The 24,578-nt window shown below is 34.1% G+C and overlaps 1 protein-coding gene across 3 annotated transcripts in view; it reads right to left on the bottom strand.

Annotated features, from left to right (window-relative positions):
• Positions 1–23,350, bottom strand: part of LOC142341874 (slit homolog 1 protein-like) — a 53,564-nt gene extending 30,214 nt beyond the window's left edge. The window contains exon 1 of one of the 3 annotated variants that reach the window (XM_075393173.1): positions 22,302–23,350. The gene's annotated coding sequence lies outside the window, so the exon portion shown is untranslated. Of the gene's footprint in view, positions 1–2,231; positions 2,350–2,374; positions 2,513–22,301 lie in introns of those variants that run through there. The other 2 variants (XM_075393176.1, XM_075393174.1) reach the window with 2 other exon arrangements.
• Between the last annotated feature and the right edge of the window lie 1,228 nt (positions 23,351–24,578).

Raw genomic sequence — 24,578 nt, 5'->3', positions numbered from 1 at the left:
TGCATACTTTTCAGATGATGAGAAATTTGAACGCCATTTCATTGTCTGAGTTTTAGCCTCAGAGAAAACAAATGAACAAAATGGTACAGTGAAACTGTAATTACTTTTAACTGAAGACCTCTTACAATTAAAATGCAAGTAGACGTTAATTTTCAGACAGAAACTTATTATAACATCATTAATCCACTTGATTAGACCTGAATGGCTTTACAAACAGTTGTTGGTCAAATCGGCCCCGGTCAAAATTGTAAAGTTATCAGAATGAGATTGATAAAGTTAATAGAAACACAAACTAATTCTGACCAAATATAGTCTTGTTCTGACTATTTGTGATAAACCGACGCGTTATATTAATGAATTCTATACCATATGTTTGTAATACTAGTAAATTTAACTTTTCAGTTGAAGGATTCTACTAACTTTCTTCAAAAGTATTCAGTTTCACTGGCTATCCTAGAAAATATTCCAAATTATTGCAAAAAAAACAACTTGACAGCTTGCACTGTTTGCAGGTACCTTGCAGAAACAACAAAATTTCTACGATACCATGAAGTTTATTTTTTTTTTCAAGTGTCTCGATGAGTTTTTCTCATAAATTTTATATTACGCACATATATATTTTTACATATTATATATATATATATATATATATATATATATATATATATATATATGTATATATATATATACGCAATTACATTTGTCTCCCGGGGTTGACTTTTTTTGGGAACCTTGAGCCAGACCATAGATTTTAGTGCTCTTGAATATGGCTGCCAAGAAAAAATAAAATTCAACTAACTAATTGATTTAGCTTTTTCGAAGGTTTAATGTAGTCACAAATTGTTTGTTTGACAGTTCTCCCTATTTATTTTGTATTTTTTAATGATTATTTTATTGAAATTTTATTGAGTATTTTACTGATTTTTTGTATTTTTGTTTGTCTTTAAGTTTTATGGTCTTACACAGCACCATGGGTGCGAATGGCTTTGGCTATGGTTTCCACGATACCATGACATTTATTTTTTTTCAAGTTTCTTGATGAGTTTTTCTGAACTCAGTGTTCAATGCCTGTTCATATAAAGAGTTTTTCAAGCAATTTTGCTTTGATTTCATTTCAACTTATGCTCAACTATTTTCATGGTTGCCAAGTTACCGTAAACTCCATATATGGCATCCATTTTGTTGTCAAGAAAAGTTTATGTGGTCAACCCGAGTAAAAATCTGTTTTTCAGGTTAATTGATGATGTAGCTCTTCAACTCTCGAGTGTGGAGTTATATTATAGGGGAATATTTCTTTGCTATTTTTTCCCTATGTCATGCTATATGGTTATTTTTCCATGCGCCCTTTCCGTGGAAATCGAATTATTGCTTTGACCAACATGAGAAAAAAGTAGAATTCTTCTTAAATTAATACATTATAAGGTTTTTGGTTTATATCATATGGATCGACATACACTAATGACAGAAACGATTGAATCGCAAAACTAATATTTCGGGAAGAGGTCAATTGTATGTAAAGTCAATATACAACATCAATGGGCTGTCTCAAAAGTCCACAAACTCTTTTAAAAATCACTCTAAGTGCCCCCTAGCGAATTGTTCTTTGTTCGTTTTCATTTGAGTGAACAATATTTTTAAAAATTAGTTGATTTTAACGGGTTTGTTATAATTCAAGTTCCCATTGATTTTTTTTTTGGTTTTTGTAAATTACGTTTTTTGAGTTGAGTTACTTTGATGTGTTACTTGTTATGTTTGTTTTTGAACATTCCAATTTTCACTTCTATGGATTTTCATATGGATCGATATATGATTGACCAGAACTATTAATTCGCAAAAAAATGTTCAAAAAAATCTTACGGATTTAATAATGACAACGATTGCTAGTTTATGGTACTCAGAACTAAATATAGTTTTACATTGCACTTGATTTTTCCATATAGCAAAAGGAGAGTTTATGAAATCAAAAAACTTGTAGTAAAGTTCAGCAGACTGAACAAACTTAATTTAATGTTGATTACTGAAAATTGCCATAATCTCTTATTTGCATTTCTCAGAAAACGTCAGGGTCATTTTTCAAGAATTTAGAACCCCCAAAGGACAGTTTCGATGGAGCCCACGTGTAATAATTTATCTTCAGGATTTGATTCCGCAAATTCAGGATAAAAATTCCGGAAATTTTTGAGTCTTAAATACTAAAAATCCACAAATATTAATTAAATTTGCAGCCTTACCTTGAAAACGATGTTGAACAAAGCAATTTATCAGTTATCGCAACACATACATAAAAGCGCCAAACGTATCAAATTTGCCTTTTATAGGCCAGTACAAGAAAGCAATAATCGAAAGATTTAAAAGTCATATACAGCTAAGCTACCTTCAAATTCCAGCGATCAATTCCCAGAGAGACAAATTCTGAAGTTTCCATGAACGACTTTAAAGAGCAGCGAAACCTCAAAGTCTCGTATTTGCTGGGGTTGTCGGGCGGGAGGATAATTCCCGGCGGGAGGAGATTAGTCACGCTGGAGGCTGTGAACAACAAATTGGGTGTTGATTTTGGTCACCCGCGACAGAGCAGAGTCAAAACTATCGTCTCGCTACCACGCTGTGTCTTTTTTATCTAGTATCCGAGACAGATACAATTAGGGGTGGTAAAAGTGTTTTATGTACTTTGGAACACTGTCGTTTTAACCATTATGAGCTTAACTTGATATTCCTGATAAAAGGATTAATTGATATGTTCCTCAGATTTTCAATATTTTTGAGTTTAAATGGAAGTTTTGGATCTATTAGGGTTATCAAGATAGAGTGTTTCAGAACAATCATAGCGCAGTACAATTATTATCATATTATCCAAATTAGACTAAATTTTCAATGAATATTAACTTGTTAATGTTCTTGAATCAAAAGCTGATATGTAAAAGTTTCAACTTTAAAGTTGCCCAAACAAAAGAGTGGGATGGTAAAAACATGAAATTGAAGCGTTGAATTTCGAGATGACTCAAAACTTGTAACTTGTAAACCTTGTTAGAAAACAACTCCAATAGCTTGGAAGTCTAAAAACTAAAAAAAAAAACAACTGAAAAGCCCCCAGACAAAACAATCTGGCAATACGCTACTTAGATAGATTAAAAACAATGATTAACTATTTTTCTGCAGTTTTTTTGAATTTCTCCATCAGTGCACTCAGTAACCGTTAAGACCTTCCATCAAACATTACTTTCTTTGGAAACCATTTTTATGCGCTCGCTCCAGTTGAAAATTTCTTTTGAAAAACCCTGAATTTGCTTGTGACCAAAATCAACGTTTCCCAGTGCTCTGGGCATCTGTAGTCTAACCCCGCAGGAATGACATCGTTGAATGTCTGTTTAAGGAACAAATTAGATAAAAAACAAAGAATAGTTTTAATGCGCAAACATCAAAAACCAAATTTACACTTTGGTAGGAAATTGACGAAGTTGAAAAAATCAATCAGATTTTCTAAATATCTTCCGTGGGAATCAGTATTCTGATCAGCCCTCGGCATTGCATGTTATTGTTGTAATCTACCACTTTGCCCGCCAATTGCACAAGTCTCTACGCTATCTTGAAAAATGGACAATTGATTTTGAAATTATCATCCATTTGAGGGGAAAAATTCTATGTGCAATTTTGAGATTGATTGTGATCTGATCTGTTTTTGATTGTTTGTTTATGGGGCGACGAAGAAAAGTAGGCACGACGGCAAATTTTTGCAGACAATGTAATAAAAAAAGTTATCAATGCAAGATAAAAAAACAGTTATTCCTTCTTCATCTTGTAGCTCTTTTCTTCTGAATGTCTGCTGGATCTGTTAAATGTTTATGAACTATAATAGCTTTGATTTGTTCGTTGCGTAGTATGACTCTTCCATTGAGCCTTTGTTTATTATGTAGCGGAACAGCGCCGAAAAGATACCATATTGGTAAGTTACCGTTTCATCGTATAGCCATAGTTTTCAAAAACCATCAGTTCTGTTTCTTTGTTTATTTGAAGCACATCCATAGCACAACAATTTTTGCTAATAATATGAAGCAACACGTTCTGAGTGATACCTCTTTATGCTTTGGAATTATTGCATTGTTTGGTTTAAACACTAGTTTCTCGTCCAGTTTCATTATTTTGGTAATTTGCAATTAGTTAGCCTAATTGGTCGATTAGCTTTGTCAAATTTTCGTTATGTAATGCGTACAATAATGTCACAATGTTGTCGATGTTTGGGACTAAAGTTCACAAAAGGTGTAAAGCAGATGTCTTAACTGGAAAATTAAACCGTTTTATATACAAAGAAGTTTCAAAATAATGCTTTATAGAAAAAAAAAGAACCATTGAAAGAACCTAACATGAGATTTTCATTTCTAAAAAACGAATTGTGGCCAATACCCAATACCCAAGGATAATTTCACACATTCCAAGGACCGAAAAACATTGCCTGAAGGAACAACATTCTAATAGTCAAAAGAAAAATCAACCACTCACTACTCAGTACAGCACAACAATAAGTTTCACTCAAGGTTACAAAAATTAAAAAACTTTGAAATAGTTCTAATCAAATCAGCACAATTTAAATTTAAGTACAAATTAGATTTGAAAAGCCAAAAAACATTTAAAATGTGAAACATCGGAAACCAAATTAAGACATTGGGATTAAATTGACGAAACTGACATTAAGCTTTTTAATGTCCAGCTCTTCTATGAGGTTTTTGATCGATTGAAGATTTGTTCTTTTGATTGCGGGATTGATGGTAGCTTGTCGTTCTTGGCTCTCATGAGGTCAAATCAAGTAATTTTATTGAAATTGACCAGCTATTCGAGGAATTTTTTAAATTTATTTATTACAAAGCCCTTGTTGGGTGTGATAATAATTTTACATTGGGATAAGAGTGTACAACATCCAGCCGTTGTGTTGGCAATTATACAAATACTTATTGTTTGTGTAACCAAAAATTTGTCCAAAAAGGCAGAAATAACCCTTTAAAAATCTTTTAAAAAATATGAAGGAATTGCTGCAATGTTCTTGTCTGATCAAAATCACTTTTAAATTTCCGATAAATTTGCTTAGCCTAAATTAATATATTATGAATTTTGGTTTTTCAATACTGAACTAAAAATGATACTTTTCGCTGTGTTCATCTTTAAGCGAATGCAAAGTTGACAAATGAAAGGTTTATCAAAGACTAAAAAAGGTCATTTTAAAAATTTGATAAAATGAAATTGAAGATAAACTGGAATGCCTAAAGGTTAAAAAGCATTAATTACAAGTGAATTATCTGTCTCCCAGAACTTATAAACAAAACCATGACGAATAAAAACAAAGCAAAGTGACAGTAATGTACAGATGTTTCAAAATATCCCTGTAAAGGTATTATTAGAGTGAATAAAAATCTTGCAGTAAGAGGACGCATTGAAAAAAATTGTTTATCCTTCTGTGTTATTTTCATGAAGGACTAAACGGTAAAACCAGACTCAAGAAAGGAACGTTTGAAACTGTTTCCGAATTCAACGAACTATGAAAACTGTCGCTAGTGCTAATGGGTGACAAAAAATTAAAAAACTTTGTAAAAGATGAGAAAAATTTTGCAGCGGAAATTGTATTTTTGAGTGAACAGATGGTTATTTCTTGAGCTTACAATAGCTCATCACGTCTTGTTTACAAAAACATTATCGTTCTTCTTTTTTTTAAAAAAAAAAGTTGGCAAAAAGATTGGCCGTTTAAACATCAGTTTCCAAAGCATGTTGAGCAAAATTGCAGAACTTCTTGAAGAATGTTTATTTTCTCATTTTTCCGGTTCTCAATTTTTCATTCGCAGTGATTTTTTTTTTCGAAAAATAAAAAAAAATGTAAATTTTGAATAAAACTTTAAACTGTTGAATAAGAAAACCATAAGATGGAAATCTTGTTCTTTATGAACTATACTGCATTGGGATGCTGTCCTGCCATTAGAGGGTACATTCTGAATCAATTTCGCTATTTCAGGTGTAAATTTTCTATAACATTTGGCTCATTGCATGTTGTTTTTATGCGACACCATTGGTGTGTTCTCATGAAACAACGACGCCTTAAGATAACCCTTGGCACCCTAGGGCTCAGTTCAGGTTTGAGATATAAAAGCGAAATTCAACGACTGGGAGAGAAGTTAAATACTGCGCTTCAATTTTAAGACATCAGAGTTAAGAATACACTCCAAAAATTTCTCTTCAGTTTGGCTCTTCTTCATTCCGCTTCTTCAAAATATTTTTTAAAATTTTATTTGCGCTTATGAAATTGCACAAAAATTTGCAGCAAAGGACGTTTTCTCAGTTTTCATTTCCAAATTTTGGAACTTTTTGGAATTGATGTAGTTGACAAATTTCCTGCCGCACGTAATTTGATATTAGATATGAATTCATTTAAAGAATTCATAAACTTCCTTAAGCTTCCGAAAATGATTGAGGTCTCAGGAAAATCAATATTGCCTCAAGGGAAAAACGCTTAAATCACAATTCAGAGCCATACGAACAAAAACAAGAAAACTTTGCAAATATATTTCGGTAGAATTTAACGGAATAAAAAAGAAGTTGAAACTGACACAAGACTGACAATTTTGTTAATTGCCTTCTGATGCTAATGCTTAAGTTTCACTGACACGCAACACCATCTAAAATGAAAAGTGAAAGTCTCTATTCAAAAAAATAAGAAAATAAAGTTAAAAAGTTGCAGCTAAAACTGAATTACATTTAGTAAGTTTGAAAACAATTCGAGTTCAAAGAAAATCAGTAGAGGAAAAAAAAATAAAAATGTTTGTTTTACAGCACATGCAATTGCTAGCGATGTTTAGTTTTACATGAAGAATCTAATATCGCAAAACTGCTCCTATTTCCCCTCTAGTATATTCCCAACTTCTATTTGTGACCTTATATATATATATATATATATATATATATATATATATATGTATATATATATTATACATGTAAATATATATATATATATATATATATATACCCCAGTGATTTTGGAATTTTTATCTTGTAAGATCTGATAAGATGCTGATCAAAAATCTTCATCGTGTAAGATCTTATCTGGTCTTACACGATAAAAAAAATTCTGCCCTACGTGAAGATAAAAATTGTGCCCTAGCTGGTCTTACACGATAAAACTTCTGTCCTACGTGAAGATAAAAATTCTGCCTTATCTGGTCTTACACGATAAATATTCTGCCCTATGCTTATCAAGTCTTACACGATAAACGTTCAAGCATGGCAGATAAGACATGTTTTAATGATTTCAATATAACCGTATAACCGTCAAGTTCCTATGATAGTAAAAAGTACTCGGTCAATTATCCAATTTTGAAACAAAAAAAGTTTGTTGATTCTATTTTGACGCTAGTGTTATTCTGAGTCTTAACTAGGTACTATGGCTTAACTTAGCAGTCCAAGATAGTATTTGTCTTTGAAGACAGTTTTACAGCCTAGTTTGGTAATTACTACTTCAGTAATCAGACATCTATTATATGCACATATACACCTACATATATGCATACATACATAAATACACACACACACATACATATATTATATATATATATATATATATATATATATATATAAAATTATATAAATATATATATATATATATATATATATATTTATATATATATATACATATATATATATATATATATATATATATATATATATATTTAAAATTATATAAATATATATATCTATATCTATATATATATATATATATATATATATAAATATGTATATATATATATATATATATATATATATATAATTTTACAAAAAAAAACTTACAAAAACCTAGCTGACAGTATGACAGGACCATATGTTTTTTCTGTCAAAAGCGATGTCTAATGGTAGTTTTATAAAAAATTCAATAGTTATAGAATAATTTAGCATTTTTTTCTAAGGAACTAGTTAGTACTTCACTTATTGAGCTTATTTTCGAGCTCACACGTAAATAGTTCTCACTATGAATGAGTATAAAATTACAACAAAAAGTTCAAGAACAATTAATGAGGGTAAAAAAGTGACACAATCAGAGTTGTGGTGGTACTATTATTGGTAATGCATTTGGATGCAAGTTATGAATGGAAGTTACTCACCAATGGTTTACTACCATCGTATATGTCAAAAAAATGAGTCACAAATTGATTTAAACAATAAGGCGGACAAAAGCGGCAGAGAAATGGACATAAATTAGAACTTCAAGACTAAAAATTTTGCTCTGTTATTCGATTGAAAGTGAACTAGCGGAGCTTTGTGCAAGCAGAAAGCAAATATGTCCTGATTGAATATGTTTTGATTCGCAGTACTTGTGGTATAGTAGGACATTGTACGACATGGCGCAGTCAGCTCGTGAGTCTCAAAAAACACCGCTGTCGATAGAACCATTTTGGGAAGGTCCTACTTCGGATCCTCCAATAAGATGGGAAAAGCGGCGCATTCAAGTAAAACTTGCTATTATCGCTCGAGAAAACACATTTTCAATAAGTTTTCAGATTTGGAGGCAGTCCGTTGGGACGAACTAATTTCGGAGGAAAACTGGGACGTAGAGGCCAGAAGCGACACGGAATTAGAGCACAACAGGGACAAACTGAGTAAAGATGCGGCTAGAAGAAGGAACGCGGATCCCCAAAAAGAGTCCAGAATGATTTCTCATCTTGAAGTCGGTTTGCCAGTACCGCGGACAGAAACTTTTCTAGCAGTCAGATTAGCCAAGAAGAAACCGAAGATCAAAAGGTCGAAGAAAAGTCTGGATGGGCTGTACGAAGTCTTGGCGCCCGGTTCTTCGGTGTTAAAAACGGACACATATTTTTCTGTCATAGAAGAACCCGGAAAAAGAGACGTCACAATCCGCAACTCAGATTTGGCGAAATTCGGAACTAAAGCGGAGCGCCAAACTGAAATTCAATTGTACGCCAATAGGAGGCCCAAGTTCTCTCCGGAAAAATAACGGAGGATCTCATAAACCAACACGCGAAAGAGGCAAGGAAGAAGTTAGAGGGAAACAAAAGAATGAAACTTAGGAAGATAGCCGACGATGCAAGTGCAGTATCCTCAATTGATTCGAACGTCACAAGAGCGCTAAAAGTACGCATGCCAACGACACCGAAAAGAAGAGCCATAACAGCACCGCCACAGCCACCTATAGAAGACGTAGGTGATTTCGCGCAGCCAATGGAGTTGCCATTGACATCGATTGTCATTGCGAGCCTCCAACGTAGCCAAAAAGGAAAGCTGCCACCAAGGCAACAGCAGCACTACAGCCAATAAAGAGGAAACGATCTTCTCCGTCAATCACGGAATCGGACGAGTCATTAGCATCCGTACAAACCTGACCACCAACAACTTCGAGCTCTACTGCACTTTCGCGAAGCAATCGAAGGCAATTAATTAAACAGACGCAAATGCAGAACAAATCGATTATTACATCAATTCAGAAAGCTCAAGCTCAAAGCCAACATGTAGAAACAGATTTTACAGTAAGGCCTTGTTCTCCTTTACAGACGTATCCGACCCAGTTTTACATTTCACCCAAATACGAGGGTCCAGAAACGTCAATGACAGTTGGTAGAGGCAGAGAGATTACATGAAAGTGATACAGATTAAAATTTTGAAAAACATTATAGTATTAATCAGAGTGACCAGTACATATGTTATTAATTTTCTGATAAACTACTTCTTCGTTTATTTTGTTGAGGGGGAAATGTGGTATAGTAGGACATTGTATCAAAAAGGGGCTATCGATTTAGGTATACCAAATCTATTAATTTTAAGTCAATTTTCATTTAGTTCATTTTGTTCATCATTTAATCTTAATTTCATTTCCAATTTCTTGTTTGAAGAACAAATCTTCATATTTCACATTTCTTATTTGTTTACATCCTGTGTCTGAAAACCCTGTCTGTTCATGAAGTCTTGTGATTTGAGTTGCCGCGTTTGGAGATATTTGTTGTGATCAAATTGTTGTTCAAATTTAGTTATCTGTAATTTCCTCATTCTTCTACTTTCCTAATTCAGAATTAGTTGTCTCTCTTTTAAATTGAAATCCGCTCCGCTAAAGCGCTAAATTGTATCGAACGTTTCTAAGCTAAATTTCGCAAAGCGAAATTCAAGTCTAGCGGAGAAATCTAACTTCGAGCCGCCGATTTCACGCATATTCTGCACTCAGAATGTCGGATTAATAAATTACAAATTTAATAGCGAATTGGCTCCGCGAAATAGCCAATAAATCTAAACGACAAATTCTGTAATTTGGCACCGCAAATCTACCCTGAATACAGTAATAAAATCTGTACGACATGGCGCAGTCAGCTGTTGAGTCTCAAAAAACACCGCTGTCGATAGAACCATTTTGGGAAGGTCCTACTTCGGATCCTCCGATAAGATGGGAAAAGTGGCGCATTCAAGTAAAACTTGCTATTATCGCTCGAGAAAACATCACACTTGATACGCTCCTACAACCAAAGCCAACAACTGTCCGATTACCAGATGAACCGAAATATGAGATGGCTATTGAAGATGCAACGGAAGACACAGAAAGAGATCGTCAAATAAGGAACAGTCAATTGAAACTCCAATGGGACTTGAAATGCCAAAAAATAATGGAGGCAGGCGTTCTGTGTGGAGAACGGCCATAGAACATGTGTGACCAAAAATGTGTTTCACTCTTGTACCTTAGTATCGTCACAGAGGGAAGACGTCTCCTAACACAATTCCCTCATGACAACATAAACAATCTCACAACCCTCAAGCTCTGGGAGATGATGGAGATAGCATTCATTCGTCCAAGAAATATTACTTTCGGTCGCTATGTGTTTTTCTCAAGAAAGCAGAAAAAATGCGAAACGGTAGAACAATTCTACAGTATATTGAAAGAATTGGCGGAAGATTGCGACTTCGAAAATCGAGAAGAGGTAATAATCAGAGACATCTTCATCACAAACTTGTTGGATGACGACATCCAACATGAACTTCTGCTTGACACAGTTGACCCAGAGAGAGCACTCAGTATAGCAGTAAACATGGAGATGGGCCGTCAGAATCAACAAAGGATTTCATCAAACAACAATAACAGCGCTGCAAACAATACAATAAATGCAATACAACCCTACAATAGATTTTGGGGCCCGAGTGCACGCGGAAATCAGACAGGCAGGGTAGCAGTCAATAGAAAAGCGATTGGTCAATGTAGAGGATGTGGTCAAGCTTGGACTAAGACGCACCGCCAGGTTTGCCCTGCTCTGGGTAAGAAATGCAATCGTTGTGGTTTGCCCAATCACTTCGCCAAGGTATGTCCGAAAAAGCTCAATACTACACAAAATTCCCGATTTGGTAATCGTATTAATAATGTAGAAACTGCTGAAACTACAGAACAAAATACAAATTCCGAAAATCAAAGCATTAATTATATAATCTATAATGAACAATTCAACTCTGACTACGATTCCTCAGACAATAATTACGTTGCAACGGTAGAAAATGTTAGCACACCGCATATTGCACTGCAAAATATGACGATAACGATTGGAAATACAGACTGTCATTTGCTCTTTGATTCTGGTAGTGGTTGTACTTTTATCAATTTGTCACTCGCCAAGGAAATAATGTTTAATTGTGAAGAATCGAAATGATCGGAGAAAAAACCACTCGAATTAGAGTCTTTTTCGAACGACATAGTTGAAACCCTAAGAACTTTAAAAGCGCTAGTTCGTTGTAATGACTAGAAAATTCAAAAAGCAAAAATCACGGTGGTAGCAGACGGATTTTGACCCATTCTTGGAGGAGATCTGTTTGATCAATTGGGAATAACAATTTCACAGAAACCTTGAACAAATACAGAACTCAATAATATAGAAACACCCTGTGCAATAAAAAAATCACTGGCAAAAGAATTTCCTGAACTAATCTCACGAATCGAAAAATCGAAGCACCATACGGTCAATTCAAAATTTCACAGAAAATATCGAGTTACACATCAAAAAGGGAGAAAGTGCCCATTCATCTCCAACCAAAAGTGAAAATCGAACTTGAAAAATTGTTAAACAAAAGACATATCGAAAAATTAACAAATTGCTCTGATCAGTTTTTCATATCTCCGATAGTCATTACAGTCAAAAAGGATCAATCAACCAAATGGGCATTAGATTCAAAAATCCTAAATAAAGCTATCCACAAAAATAAATACAAAATGCCGAATATAGATTCGCTAATTCAAAACACTGTCAAACAATTTCACAAACACTGTCAACCGCGCCGCAAGAGACGGCTTATTTCACGACTCCCGATTTGCAGTACGCTTACAGTCAATTAAATTTACATAGTGATACGGACCGCCATTGTAACTTCAATCTTGTAAGCGGAGATATGACCGGCACATATGGTTTTAAAACGGGATTTGACGGTCTGAAAAATATGCCAGCCAAATTTTAAAAAGCAATCGATTGTACCCTCGCCTGCTTAAACAATACATTCTGTTTTTTGGACGATATACTGATAGTGAGTAGAGGCGGAATAGAACAACATCTCGATCTTGTTCGGAAATGTTTAACAAAACTAGATCAACAAAATCTTCGAAGAAATCTTGCAAAATGTCATTTTGCAAAATATGGAATTGAATGGCTTGGACAAAGCATTACTCAAACAGGCATAACACCGTTGTCGATTAAAAAAATGAAATCGAAAAATTATCCTCACCCTCTAATCTCAAAAAACTCAGATCCTTTATGGGATCAGTTCATCATCTGGGCAAATTTATTCCGAACTTGTCGCAATTATGTTATCCACTTAGACCTCTACTTAAGAAAAATACAAAGTATATTTGGACGGATGAACATGAGAAACAATTCAAATTGATAAAAGAGAAGATTGCCGAAACAACCGAAAATAAAAAATTAAATCCGGACTTAGAAACACGTATAAAGTGCGACGCCTCTCGTAAAGGTTTGAGATGCGCATTAGAACAACGAACTCCAAACAAACGGTTGGCACACCGTGGCATTTGCATCGCGATTTTTGAATTCTGTGGAAGATAGACATAGCATCAATGAGCTCGAGCTATTGGGTGTTGTCTGGTCTATTGAACACTTCAAATATTATTTATACGGCAAGCCATCCACCTTAATAACCAATCATAGGGCTTTGCTTTCGATCATGAAAGAATATAGAGCTAATAAATCCTACAATAGTGGACTCACACGTTGGGTAGATCGACTACTACCTTTTGATTTTACGATCGATCATCTTCCTGGTTCAAAGATGGGATTAGTTGACTAAATTTCTCGCGACCCGCAACAGAAGGCTGTTAATATATCTGCTTCTGACGAGCAATTCATAGTTGCTAAATTGGATGTGATTAAGCGCAGCGCGAAACGCTTCTTTTTAAATGCCAAGAACTACGTCAATTTCGCAGCGCGAAATTCGAATGAAAAACAAGCCTCAAATACTCCAAATTCCACTAACAAATTATGCAGTGATTTTGCACCGCGAAATCCAGAATATTCTGCGATTACGGAAAATGATAATTCAATTAGCAAATTAGCACCAAATAACTCAAATTCTAATATCCAATTCGAGACAGTAAACATTCTTCACTCGCTTTTTGCCTTGAATCACTCTTCCGATCAGTTGCCCAATAAATTGAATAATTTTCGACGAATCGCTAACAAGTTCAACAGTGTCCTCATGATGTCGAACTCTGATGAAGAAACCCTGATGCAAGTAAAACAATCGAAACTTTCCAAAGTTGGGTTTGCTGATAATGCAGGACCATCAACGGCTCCCGCAGTACAAGCAACACCCTCTACTCCAAACACTGATATTACAACAGTCAAGCCACCTTCTACCAACGATCTGTACACAGATGCCTTCAATTTTGCACTATCGAAAATCTTTTCAAGCAAATTGATGGCCAGTCTAACTACCAAGGACGCGATTCTTAAAGAAGTAAGAGACTGCATCCTGACAGAAAACGAGGATCGATGCAAACAGATTTCACCATACATCCATTCTTTTTGGAAGGACTTGCACGTCAAGAATGGATGCGTGTGCATCGATGAAAGAATAGCCATTCCGAACTCGATCAAGGATGCGTACGTGGAAGCCATTCATGCAACCCAACCAGGAAGCTGGGGGATGACAGATATGGCGACACATGCATGGTGGCCGTACGTGCATCGGGACATAATTACAAAGACGGCAAAGTGCAATCCCTGTGTTAAAATCGGTAAAAAATTTAAAGTCTATTAATCCTGCTAGCAAATGGGCACCATTAAAGTTATGCAAAGTACCAAATGAAGAAATTCGAATTGATTTTGGTGGACCAATTCATTATGAGAAAAATCAAGAAGTTTACTTCCTTGCATGTATAGATCATTTTTCAAAATTTCCAACCGCAAAGGTATTTGATAGAGCTAATGCAGATAATATTTTAAAATTCCTTCAAGAGTATGTTTTGCTACACGGAGTACCCCGTTCAATTAGATTAGATCAAGCTCGATGGCAAACGGGTCACCAAATTAAAGCATTTTGTAGTCAAAATAATATACATCTAATTTAAGCTCCAATAAACGATCACAGAGCGATTGGACTAGTTGAAAGGCTAATTCAAAGAATCAAGAACCGTTTAGCTTGTATTAAAACGGCGGCGCGAAATCAATTTAATTTGAAAGCATCAATAAATTCTATTATTTGCCAGCTACGTATATGCCGTCAAAAGACTATCAATATATCACCATTTGAGGCCCATTTTGGTAGAAAGGCTAATACTCCATTATTTAATATATCAACGAAACCTGATCCTAATAGTCTCACGTATAAACACATTTCCAATAAATTTTTAGATTTGGAGGCAGTCCGTTGGGACGAATTAATTTCGGAGGAAAACTGGGACGTAGGGGCCAGAAGCGACACGGAATTAGAACACAACAGGGACAAACTGAGTAAAGATGCGGCTAGCAGAAGGAACGTGGATCCCCAAAAAGAGTCCAGATTGATTTCTCATCTTGAAGTCGGTTTGCCAGTACCGCGGACAGAAACTTCTCTAGTAGTCAAATTAGCCAAGAAGAAACCGAAGATCAAAAGGCCGAAGAAAAGTCTGGATGGGCTGTACGAAGTCTTGGCGCCCGGTTCTTCGGTGTTAAAAACGGACACATATTTTTCTGTCATAAAAGAACCCGGAAAAAGAGACGTCACAATCCGCAACTCAGATTTGGCGAAATTCGGAACTAAAGCGGAGCGCCAAACTGAACTTCAAATGTACGCCAATAGGAGGCCCAAAGTTCTCTCCGGAAAAGTAACGGAGGACCTCATAAACCAACACGCGAAAGAGGCAAGGAAGAAGTTAGAGGGAAACAAAAGAATGAAACTTAGGAAGATAGCCGACGATGCAAATGCAGTTTCCTCAATTCGTTCGAACGTCACAAGAGCGCTAAAAGTACGCATGCCAACGAAACCCAAAAGAAGAGTCATAACAGCACCGCCACAGCCACCTATAGAAGACGTAGGTGATTTCGCGCCGCCAATGGAGTTGCCATTGACATCGATTGTCATTGCGAGCCTCCAACGAGGCCAAAAAGGAAAGCTGTCGCCAAGGCAACAGCAGCACTACCGCCAATAAAGAGGAAACGATCTTCTCCGTCAATCACGGAATCGGACGAGTCATTAGCATCCGTACAAACCTGTCCACCAACAACTTCGAGCTCTACTGCACTTTCGCGAAGCAAACGAAGGCAATTAATTAAACAGACGCAAATGCAGAACAAATTGATTATTACATCAATTCAGAAAGCTCAAGCTCAAAGCCAACATGTAGAAACAGATTTTACAGTAAGGCCTTGTTCTCCTTTACAGACGTATCCGACCCAGTTTTACATTTCACCCAAATACGAGGGTCCAGAAACGTCAATGACAGTTGGAGAGGTAGAGAGATTATATGAAAGTGATACAGATTAAAACTTTGAAAAACATTATAGTATTAATTAGAGTAACCAGTACATATGTTATTAATTTTCTGATAAACTATTTCGTCGTTTATTTTGTTGAGGGGGAAATGTGGACTTTCTTGTTTGAAGATCAAATCTTCATATTTCACGTTTCTTTAATTTGTTTACATCCTGTGTCTGAAAACCCTGTCTGTTCATCAAGTCTTGTGATTTGAGTTGCCGCGTTTGGAGATATTTGTTTCAGAACTGAATTAAGCTCTTACTCTTGAAGTACGCTGGTTCAGCGCTGCCATGTTTCAGAACTGAATTAAACTCTTACTCTTGAAGTACGCTGGTTCAGCGCTGAAATGCTCTGAGATTTAAGTCCAGGAGGTGAGAAAAAACTGAGACTACGGAAATAACTAAATGCAGTGAACGTAATAATTAGCATTAATTACTTATCATCTTCAAAATTCATATCACCGAGCTGAAAAAAGTAACAATGCACACCTCTACCTTTTTCAAACCCTTCTTAATAATTCTTAAAGAAGTTTCTCAAGCTGAAAAATTTCAAAAGCAGTTCTGTTTCGTTTAATTATTGTGTAATATTAAAAAACAGTAAGTAAAAAAGTCACTTTTATTTAATGAGGAAAGCTCTAAATAGGTCATCGAGAAAAATTGACAGATTTGGGAAAGCTAACGTAAAAACAGTGAACGAGAAAAGTCTATTTATAAACGAAACTTTTGAGTACAAAAGTTCAAAAATCCTTATTTAAACATATTGGAAGATTGAAAATTATTCAAAATAATTCATTAATTTTGGGATATTTTCAACGTTTTTCCAATTACATTACTAGAACAGAAATGGTTTCGTGCTCAGTTGTCTAAAATAAAATTGTTTTTCGTCAACTCGAAATACCAGACCTCTATAATGCCAGATTATTGAATGAAACATTTTCGTACATAGTGCCAGTTTTAAAATGGCAAGCAGTTATAAGCGCAAAGTGAGGGTTTCAAGGGAGGTCACGTGACTCTGCAAGTTTCCAGCAACACGGTTCTCGATAAATGCCAGATTTTTTTCTGTAATTTGATCACAGTCACGTGAATTAAACTTCACTTTTCAAAAAAAACTTTTTTTCGAGTAATTTAAAAAAAAACGTTAACTTTTTTACTTTTTAGGTCAACAGGAGCAAATTTAAGAGAATCTTTGAAATTACCGAGACTTTCAAGATAACCATCTTTTGCCAGAATCATGCAAGGTCGTATAAGATAACGATCTGGTCTCGACTAGCGTATAATTAAGTCTGTCTAGGAAAGAAATTAAGTTGAAGGTTTCTAAATGAAATAAAATGGGTATACTTGTTATAAAATCCCAGACCCAAAAGTTCCATTTAATTTTCAAAGACGTAGGATTTCCCTAAATTTTCTACAATTTTAGATCCTTGTCGCCGGGATAATATTAAATTGTAATTTGACCTTAATTCTTATAACTGGAATTGAATTTAATACCAGGTCAATGAGTATATTGACGCGACTTTGAATCACACAAAAGTCAGGCTGCTTATACGGTTTATTAGGTTACGAGATTAATGGGCGAATCGTAAAACAAGCCGGGTAGTACCCCCTGGGGCAACAACCAACCACATTAACTACTTTATTAACTAAACTTGGCATGTTTAGTTAATAAAATGCTAAATGTGACAATATAACGTCACATGCAGAACTGGGTCGAAACTTTACAGCGTGATTATGTCAGATGAGCTCTAAATTGCATTGAAAAATAATTAAATCACAAAAGTTAGGGAAATGTTCATGTTGAATTTATGTGACAGTTCGAACGCGGGAAATGTAAGTTAAATCACAAAAAATAGTGATATAATAATCGATAGGAAACAAAAATTGCCAAAAACTAAGAAATTAGGCGTTAAATGTGGCTAAGAATTTTGTTTAACGGTTATGTATTTTTTGTTTTGGAAAAAGCTTGTTTTAAGTCACATTCAATACTCATTTCTTATGCTTGTTGGTATCAGAAAAAATCTCATGATAACATTAGAAAAACAATTTAATTGGGGAATAAAAGTGTGTTTCAAAAGAAAAAAGTTTGATCGCTCGACTGATTTAAAAATAAAAAACAGAATCATGCCTGTTGAATTCCTTCTCAAATATCGATGTATGGTATTTTTCATGAAATATGTTAGGAAACAATTACCAGCTTTTAGTAAAAACAAGGAATTGCAAACTTCAAATTGTAAGCAAAATGCGAGAACGGGAAAAATTTATCCGGCTATGAAAAGTAATTCGGAATTCCTCGATAAATCATTGATGCTGCAAGCCATGAAATTGTACAATGAAGTTCCATATGAACAAAGACAAAAACTTGATAAGGTTAAAAACATCAAAGGTTTTTTGAAAGAATTCTATTTCAAGGAATATCTGAAGGACCCAAAGGCACTGGAGTACAGAGATTTGTTGAGGGACCTTTTTTAAGCTTTCATTGTTTTTAATTTCCTGATTATCCAATATAATTTTTTTTAATGTTCTTAGTATTCCAAACGTTGTAAATAAAATATATTCTTATTGTTTTATGTATTTTAGAATTTGTACATTGCCATTTTGTTGACACTTTTAAGGTGTGTAACATTTTGGAATTCAATGTTTTCTTTTTTTAAAGCAAAAAATATTAGCTAATTGTATATCAAAATGCAAGTAAAAATGTAAAAACTTACAAATCAAGTCTCGGCTTTCTCATTTTCAACTGAATCGCACCGGTTTTCTCATTAAAAGTAAATTAGTTCATAAGAAGACGATTTGCTCATAACCAAAAGGTAAAAATATGATGTGTGCTCATTCACTGCTGTTTATGTCTGCGGCTAGATAATATGAATTTGAACAAATTTGCCCAACATTTCAGTACTTGAAAATATAAAAAGGATGTATCCTAAAATTTTGGGTGTTGAAGAGTCAGCAAGCTAGAAAATTTTTACATTTCTGTAGATAATTAATTTTGCCAAAGTTGTGATCCAGAATTAATCTGTCGAAAACAGCAAAAAACAATTTTTACCAAAAATTTATCAAGCTTCAAATTCAAAAAACAAAAAATTACAGTTTTTTTAATTGAATCTTTTTCCAATATTGCTTTTTTAAATTGCTTAGTTTTAATTTGCTGCTGTGAACTAAACTTGTTAAATTATAATTTAGAGCTACAGCTTGTTAAACAACAAGTTGTTGCTGTAAAAATAGAAAAAAACGATTGTTTACCAAATCAAATAGCTGATACGAGCTTTCACCATGGCTCAAACTGTGATGTTGAGCATCAAATTCCTCTGAAAGGTGAAATATCTGGAAATTTTTAAAACGCACGCGAATTAAAGATAATAATGCTTAAAATGAGCCTATGAAGGTGCATATTCCATAGGAGATATCAAACTAAGCCAGTCTGTTACAGATCACACAATACGGTACCTTTTGATGTATGCCGATCTAATTTGATAAAAGATATAACAAATCGAAGGCAAAGATATATGCCTAAGACCTGTTTTTATTATAAGTCTCAATTTAAAGATTTGGGGGTCTGAAAGTGTTTAATTTATAAAAGAGTAAGTATAAAGTTATAGCTTACTAATTACCAGTAGCGTGGTTGTATTATCGAGATGAGCTGGGTGGCGATCGTTCAGTTCGCGTTGTATATCGGATAGTTGTTCAATTTAGACGGAAAAAGCTTATAAAATTTAATTAGGAAACTGTTGATTAAGTTGTTACTGTTTAAACAGTTTTTTTTTAATTTTTTCTGTTTGAAAATTATAAGCAAGGAAAAGGTGACCGTTGTCTGCGGTCTATATCAGAAACTCTAATAATCTCAACCCGTTTCTTTTTTTCAATAATATCAGCGAAGCATTAGGCCGATAGGGTGCGGAAAAACTACGTTCACGTCCATAGTGAAACGGTTTCCTTATTTTCTTACTGGCCGAGAAATCGAGAGAATTAACTCTGCTCATATCATGAAAATATTATTGTTTTTTCCTTTAAAAAATATTAAAAAAGCAGGAACACTTGAGCCTGTTTCATCCTTGCGTAAACGCCCTAATTTTTTCCCTTCTGCTCTTGTAACCTTGAAGTTTGTGGGGGAATTTATTGCTTTTCATCAGATGCAACTGCTTTTAGTAGTTCCCCTGAGTTGCAAATGTCAGTCAAAGAGCAGGGAAGTTGAGCAGTATTAGCGGCGCCTACTCATATTTAGTTCTAATTCTAGTTTGGATTTGGTTCTGGCTAATCCAGGCCTAAACTGAGGCTCGTTCGTTGAATAGAAAAGTAAAGGCTCAAATGCTAAAATATTGTTAGCCTAAGCGCGCATCAATTTGTTTGGCCGGTGCTAGGAGTGGTGATAATTATAGCTTAAATGCATGCATTCGATTTGCTTTGCGGCGGGATTAATTGTCCGTTCATTTGTTCGATTAGAGAAGCTCTAATACTACACAGGAAAAACATTTTCAAGTTTGAATAACAGCTGGAATATTCAGAAAAAGTTCAATTTCAAAAGAGCCTATCGTTTTTAGCTTTAAAAATTCGTTTTATGAAGGGCATTTCTCAATTTATGCCAATTTTCATCCTGAACTTGAATTTTTTGGAGAGAAAGGATAACGGCGAAGAAATTGGGAAAAGAGGACCAAAAATCCGCATAATCAGAAATAGCTTTGTCACAGACATGCCAGTAAAACGATGTTTTTACACGCTTTTTTTCAAATGAATTAACTACTTTGGCTATCTTTTTTTAAAAAATTGAATCATTAAAAATGAAGATAAATTTTTGTAGATCCAATTAAAACAACTTGTAAACAGATATCAATTTCATCAATTAAAACAGATTATAAAAAAAATCAATAATCAATTACATAATTTTTCTAACATTTAAAACTGCGTCAATTTAATAGTAAATAGAAAGTTAGACGCATGTTAAGTTGGACTCTGACGTTTACTAAAGCAAAATTATAAATAAAAACTGTCATTTTTGTTCTGCCTACTTTGAACCCGCTAGAAAAGAATTAACAGTGTTGAATATTTTTGAGCTTTTTACTTGTCCTTTTTTATAAAACTCATTTAGCAGGTAACTCATTACATTTAAACAATGGAATTAAGTTCATGCTATTGTTGGAAGGAAAACAATTGTTTAGATATACGAAAAAATTAAAAAGTCAAATCATATTAAAATGCTTCTGTGAAAATTTAATTTCATTTAGAGTTGCTTAACCATTAGTAGTTCTACTTTATCTCTAGTTTTACTTTTTGAGTTCAGGTATTAACAATTTATTGTTAATCATTCAAAGACGTTCAACTTTTTCCTACATGCTAACAGTTTCATGCATTTTTTAACTGACAGGAAAGCGTATTGATAACAAAGACAGAATGACGTTTTAATTGTTGAACTTGCACAGATTTTTCACATTCGTCATTTCTAAATTGACGCAGTTTTCAATCACCTGAAATTCAATCACTTGAGTACGTTCAACCCCCGCAGATGCGTGATATCTTCCCCGAAAAACAAACTAAGCCACTGTTCAAGAACGACATTAACAGACTATATTAAAATATGCAAAATATCAAAAGATTTCGATATTTTGTCATTTTTTGAAACGGTTTAACAAATCCATTTTTGTTCAAGAAAGTGTAATATTTTCCCAACTGATATATTTTAAAGAGCAGTTTTCTAATTGTTTATACGTAACTATAATAGTTGACGTGCTCAGTATACAAAAATTGAATTTTATTTTTTTCCTAAGACAAAGTTAAAACTAAAAATTTTGTTGTATTCACAATTTTTGTTCTTCTCACTTTTTTCTCGTACCATTTTGTCGACTTTTTCTGCTGCTGTCTACATAACTATGGAGTGCTTTATGGTTTTTATGTTCAATTGGTTATCAAAAATTTGAGTTGAAAAAATTACTTATTTCAATTTTGAGTAGTATCAATTATTTCGTCAATAGGATTAAATGATAGCTGGGAATTTTCCTTACCATTAGATTTCTAAGCCACCTTGAAATTTTTTTAAAAAAAATTGCTGTGACAATTTCCATCGATTTTGGTGTGCTGTGAACAACAGTTTTTTTTAAGAAACAATATGATAAAATTCTACGTAAAATTTTATGTAAAATTCAACTAGTCAAAAATCTTTATTAGAGATACAGATTTGGAAAAGTCAAAAAAGACTTAGCTTCACCAATCGACTTCAAACTTCTGCAATATCTTCCAAGTTAACCAGCCTGGTTTCAACTATGGGTCTCATTTTTTCATAGTGTCATGAGAATGTAAAATGTTTGTTGGTGTTCAGTGCTGTTCAGTGTCGTGTCAATGTTGCCTAACCTGTCCTCAATAGCAGTGATGCATTTCACGATTAACCCAATCGACAATAATACGTAAAATCTTAAGAGTAAGAAGTTTTATATCAGAATTTGTTAACTAATTTTTAATTAAAAGGAGCTAATAAGAAAGTGAGGAAATTATTCGAATCAGAAAGTTAAACTATATCATTGATTACTTGTTAAGGTTATACTGCCACTAAAAGGCTACTAAATTATAACTACTTTAGTAAACGCTAAAACTTTTCAAATTTATACTTGTGAATTTGGTATAAAACAAAATTAAAACTGGGCAAACAGATAATGGGCAAATTTTGGGAAATTTGCGGGGGCGGGATTTGTATAATCTATTTACTATATTTCAACTCGGGTGATTAATTCGCCTAAACCCGCAACACACAAGGGTTTTGAAGAGTTGATAGGGCAATTGTTTGGTTCCAAACAAAGGGTTCCTTTCTAATAAGAGCATAATTGATCAAAAGCGGAACTTAGCGCTAGTTCAAACAAATATAAAGTCCTTTTTAATTTAATTTATGACCATAGTTGGTTTTGAAACTAGAGTAATGATTAAACTGAACAGTTGCACTATGTAACAAAACTGAAAGTGGGAAATAGTTGTTATATGTTGTAAAATGTAATAATTACAAGTATAGCTTTGACTTAAACCCTAAATAAACAATAAAAACGGGCTCAATTTTGCCTTACCTTTCGCGCGATTAAAGGAGCTCTAAGGAATATATTCGAATCTGGTTATAGGAAGGTGTTTGTGCTGTTACTTGTTTTGAAGTTTGACATATACCCAATAAAACGCTTGTATCAGTTACGAAACTCAAATCCGCTGTCTCAAAATTTTGAGAAGCGAAATTCAGCAAAATCTTCCCAGTTTGAGGCCTTCTTTCAAGAAATTGGAGCTTCTTTTGATTTTCACTTTTGAGTTTGTTTGGTGTTGTTGGTTTCGTAACTGCTGTAGAGAAATTCTGGAAAAGATGGGTTCTGAAGTTTACCTGGCTATATCTCATTTGATTGGCCGAAATGCCAAATTAGCCGAATATCGCGCCTGATTCCAATTTACCCGCATAGTTTGAAACAGTTTAAACGGTCGAGTGAGTTCTTGTTTAGAACTTGCGGTCAAAAGTTTAGAATGGTTGACATTTTCTGGGTATAGTTGACATTTTGATATTCCAGCAAAGAATTAATGGGGTATATATATTAGAAAGATATTTTGGGTATAGCCCCCCCCCCATGAAATTATAGCCTTCCATGATGGTATTTGATTGGGGAGGAATAGGTTCTCTGGCCACTAAGCTCGGGGGTGAGGGGGGTCATGATAAGAAAGACCCGATATTTTAAGCTCTTGTGAAAGTCTGGTGCAATTTTGAGCAATATCTGTTACGATAATGGGAAAAAAACTAAAAAAAAGATTTCACGAAGTATTTGTGAAAATAGTTGCAATCATATTCCTGCACAAAACATTAAAATTCACAGTAAGCATTAAAAAGTAGCAAAATTTGTTCAAAGAAGGTAGCTCGATCAAATAGTCCGATTGTTGGGAAAGATTAGGATCAAAAGAAACACTGAGGCTAATTTGTTCACGCGCACCACACCTACGAAGAACGGAACCAGATCCGAGATTGATATTTTAATCTGATCGGCTGGTTTAATTAGTACTCGAGTTTAAGGCCATTCTACAAATTAATATTTTGTAATTCACTCTTCACTCTTTTGGGAGAAAGCAAGTCATATATAAAAGGTCACATTGAGCTCAATTTTTTTGAATATCGAATCGGAACGACGATTTTTAAATCATATTTAGTTAATGAGATTTAGTGATATCTGATTATATGATAATACCTAATCCTTTTTAGAGGAGGGTGGGGGTCGTTTGATAAATGATTATTTATTTTGGCACAGTTTAGAACTGCTATTCCCCTCACCCCCATCCCCTAATAAAAAAACTTGCTCAGTAAAATTTAAAGATGATTACAGAATTTGTCATTCAATGAAATAAAAAGTTTTCATTCCAAAGGGTCATCATGTTCTATTATTTTATTCAACTCCTCTTTCAGGTCATATAAAAAATAGTATCAGAAACTGTTGGTGTAGCTGTTAGCTTTTCTAAGCGGACAAAGCTTGAATAAAGGAGTAGAACTCTGTGGAATTTTTATTCCTTGAATGAGAAGTTCTTTAATAGCATTGAACTTTACTGAGCGAGTTTTTTAGCAGGGTTTTTAGAGCCTATATATATATATATATATATATATATATATATATATACATAAAC

Source organism: Convolutriloba macropyga, chromosome 6 (assembly GCF_964194025.1).
Source record: "Convolutriloba macropyga chromosome 6, txConMacr16.3, whole genome shotgun sequence".
Classification (NCBI taxonomy): Eukaryota; Metazoa; Xenacoelomorpha; order Acoela; family Convolutidae; genus Convolutriloba; species Convolutriloba macropyga.
Note: the sequence above shows the minus strand (reverse complement) of the source record. Positions and strands in the feature narration are given on the sequence as shown.